We start from the raw sequence: 3,832 nt of genomic DNA, 5'->3' as shown, positions 1-3,832 counted from the left end.
TTCGAACTCAAAACTCGACTCATGTTAATGATTATCAACAATTTTGTTGACGCCGAGCGGAGCCGGTAATATCGTTCATAGGATCGGCCACGTAGTTGCTCGACAGCACTCGAGTACACGTTAGGTTGCGGCGCGAGCGATACACGCAAAACCCTATGAGCGGCATTGGAATCGTACCGAGCGGTATTACCAGACGGCGGGTAGTACCGCTCAATAGGTTCTCTCTTTTATTTTCAATCAATTTTGTGGATTCTAAGGAGAATTAGGCGTTTACACTTCGAGAATAACGAGTTCAATAGTTAAAAAAGTCTCACAAATACGTTTTTTATACTCAAGTTGAAATATAAAATATAAAACTGGCATTTCCCCTTAGGTGGACGGTACAGGCACACCCTCCCCTAGTCTCACCCGGATGTACCTGGAGGATTCCTCAGGAATATATTCAATACGTATTTACATTCTTGAAGTATGCACAAGGAACATATAAAAACTCTTTTTTTTCTTACTGGAAAATTACTGTGACATTTTTCATTTACAGAGAAAAAAGCTCCTGGTATTCTGAACCAAATTATTAATTCAGTAGCGAAGTGGTAAAACAATTTAAGTCGACTTAACTCTTAGCTGAGTTTTCGAATAAGATCCCCAAATCTAAGGCAGATAGAAAAATTTTAGTAATGGCTTATTTGTAGAGAGAATTGAGAACTATAAAAAAGGTTGTAACAACAATTTTTCTGCCTTAGATTCCGAGGTATTTATTAAAAACTGACGAATAGTCGAAATTTACTTGAACCGTTTTATCGCTTCGCTACTGGATTGTACTGAAAACGAGCAAACTCGGTACTCAATTTCAGAAGAAAAATTCACAATATTCAGTACCACAAACTTATTTCAAGTGCCAAAGGTTTTTAAATTAAAAAATGTTGGATGTCTGAAGTTGCATTCCAAAATGAATATTTTTTCAATTTTTCTGAAAATTTGCTATAATATTCCCATTTTCAGTAATTATCACTTGAATCTAGTATAATTGCACTTGAATTCAAGGACATTGTTTTTTGTTTCAGGGGAATTATGGTTGTGGAATTCAAAACTTGTTCGTTCTCAATCTAAGAACATTTGAAAAGAATAATATTTTAAATGATTGCACATTAATACAAGACTTATTGAGCCGAGGAAAGGATTAATAAATATTCGAGAACCGGTAAATTTCCAGGTTGAGACTGGAAACTAAAATGGTATATGGTGTTACTCGTGCATAAAGCGAGGCTTTATGCACTTTACGCACGTTCGTGAACTAAACGTACGCGGTGCGCAAAGCTACCACTTTACGCACACTAAAACGTTTCAAAAAGTGCACTTTTCAGGCAGGTACCAGAAAAATGTTTTTCGTTGCATTCGAAACCGTGCCTCGAATGAAAGATTTCGCCTTTGAATCAATGGTTCCCATCTCCTCATTCGGGTTAAAAGAATGAAGTCATCACTAACATCACCGGAAGAAGAAAATTTTTTCCTTCAACATCCCTATTCTCTTCCTCATTCAATTCTCCATAAAACCGGCTTTCAGATGATAACTCACGAAGAGTACTCCACATATCTTATTTAATGCATCCCGACAGAAATTGGTAGGTAGATTTCCTCATAAGACGACGATAAATACGAATCAACGCGTTCACCATGTCCCCATGTTAAAGGATCACTCTAAATCTCCCCTTCTAAACCTCGCTAATCCTGTAGTAACCAGGGCATATTTTCCACCCTCCTCTTTATCCTCAGCACTCATCCCTACCCTCTTCACCTCCTTTGAATAATAAAACTCCAAGAACCAATGCCCATTACCCTACATCTAACCGTCAACTTATTTGAATTAACAAAGGACGATGCATCCTATTGACCCATAAATAAAATGAAAAAATATTTTACTTAGTAAAATATTTTAATTAGTTTTGTGATATTATGACGATATTTCTCTCAGTGCTGATACAAAAGATGGAACCATTTAGCCTTTGCTTCCGAACGGAAGCAATGTAATTAGGATTTTTTTAGATTCCCTAATTTTTGGGTGGAAATGCCTAGAAATGATCATTTGGTGAGACCAAATAGACCTTAGCCTCCAACCAAATCCATTTGTTAACAATAACTAATCTTTTCTATCAGTAAGAATAGGCGATGTTTTTAAAAACATGGATTATTTAAAAAATCGATGTTTTTTCTCATAAAACAGAAAGAAAGTCAACCTTTTAAAATAATTTTTTTATTTTCGTTCTCAATGAAAGTAGATATTAATAAAATACAACCTGAATCGGCCAAAAACTAATAGAAAGTTTAATAGAAATCCAACAAAATTTTCTAAGAAATTCGCTTGGTTTTTCTATTAAATTTTTTCGTGCATGAGAGTAAGGTGGCTGGGCGTACGTACCTAACGCTCTGACTTCACCCATATAACTCTCTATAGAACAGAGCGACTAGGCGCACGAAGCGCCCTATGCCAGCTAAATCTATCAAGATCTTTTGGAGCGATTTTGAGGAAAGTAATCAATTATAATAGTTGCATAATCGAGGGTTTCCGATATAACTGATGAATAAGCGAATGCCCTAGTAAATCATTTAGAGGAGGATGTGCCTGTACCGCTCAGCGGGTAATACCGCTCACCCGATTTTCTCCACAACCATCAACTTGAAAATTTCTTCCTGTTCCTGATGATCATGATGAATTTGATGATAGGATGTGATTGCCGGAAAAATTTCACTTTATTTACCACTTTAAATATGAAAAAACACGTAACGAAGTTTTGAGGACTTTACAGTGCAAAATTTGTGGACTTTTAATTAAGGTTTTTGATAGTTTCAAACGCTGAATTCTCATATTAAACTATGGTTATTCGATTCGTGGTACTTTCGTGCGTAATTTAAGACCAATTCGAACTGAAAACTCCACTCATGTCAATAATTATCAACAATTTTGTTGACGCCGAGCGGAGCCGGTAATACCGCTCATAGGATCGGCCACGTAGTTACTCGACAGCACTCGAGTACTTCTTAGGTTGCGGCGCGAGCGATACACGCAAAACCCTATGAGCGGCATTGGAATCGTGCCGAGCGGTATTACCCGACGGCGCATAGTACCGCTCAATAGGCTCTCTTTTTTATTTTCAATCAATTTTGTGGATTCTAAGGAGAATTAGGCGTCTACACTTCGAGAATAACGAGTCGAATAGTTAAAGAAGTCTCACAAATACGTTTTTTATACTCAAGTTGAAATATAAAATATAAAACTGGCATTTTCCCTTAGGTGGGCGGTACAGGCACACCCTCCCCTAGTAGGTTCTTGCTGAGTTCAACGTAGTTGAAAAATTCGGTTCCACGGGGAATTCGCGATGTTAAATTGACGAGTGGCGGCGCTGAAGCATACAAGATGGCTGACATAAATTTTAGTAGGGGACCTGAAATGGAGTAAAAACCCATTTATTACTGAAGAGCATAATTAATCGAATCAGAGACAAGCCTCACTTGTGTGTATCAATGCGACGCGTCCCCTGATACTACTTTTGCTGATTTGATTCGAAACATTATATGTCGGCCATGTTGAAGCATCAATAACGCCGCCTCACGTTCTGGGAGCCTATTCTCGAGTTGAAATCGTGCGTTCGATTTCAATATTTAACTATTAACGAATGGTAGAGTTGAATATGACCAAATGAATATTCGTTAATAGTTAACGAATGGTTCACTTGAATGGCGAAAGTCAAGTCAAACAAGGCTCCTCAAATATACATTCGTTAACTATTAACGAATGAACATTTGGTGGGACCGAATAGACCCTAACCTCCAACCAAAA

Source organism: Diachasma alloeum, unplaced genomic scaffold, assembly GCF_001412515.2.
Source record: "Diachasma alloeum isolate Michigan unplaced genomic scaffold, Dall2.0 Dall_scaffold_00300, whole genome shotgun sequence".
Lineage (NCBI taxonomy): Eukaryota > Metazoa > Arthropoda > Insecta > Hymenoptera > Braconidae > Diachasma > Diachasma alloeum.
This window is presented reverse-complemented; position numbering follows the sequence as displayed.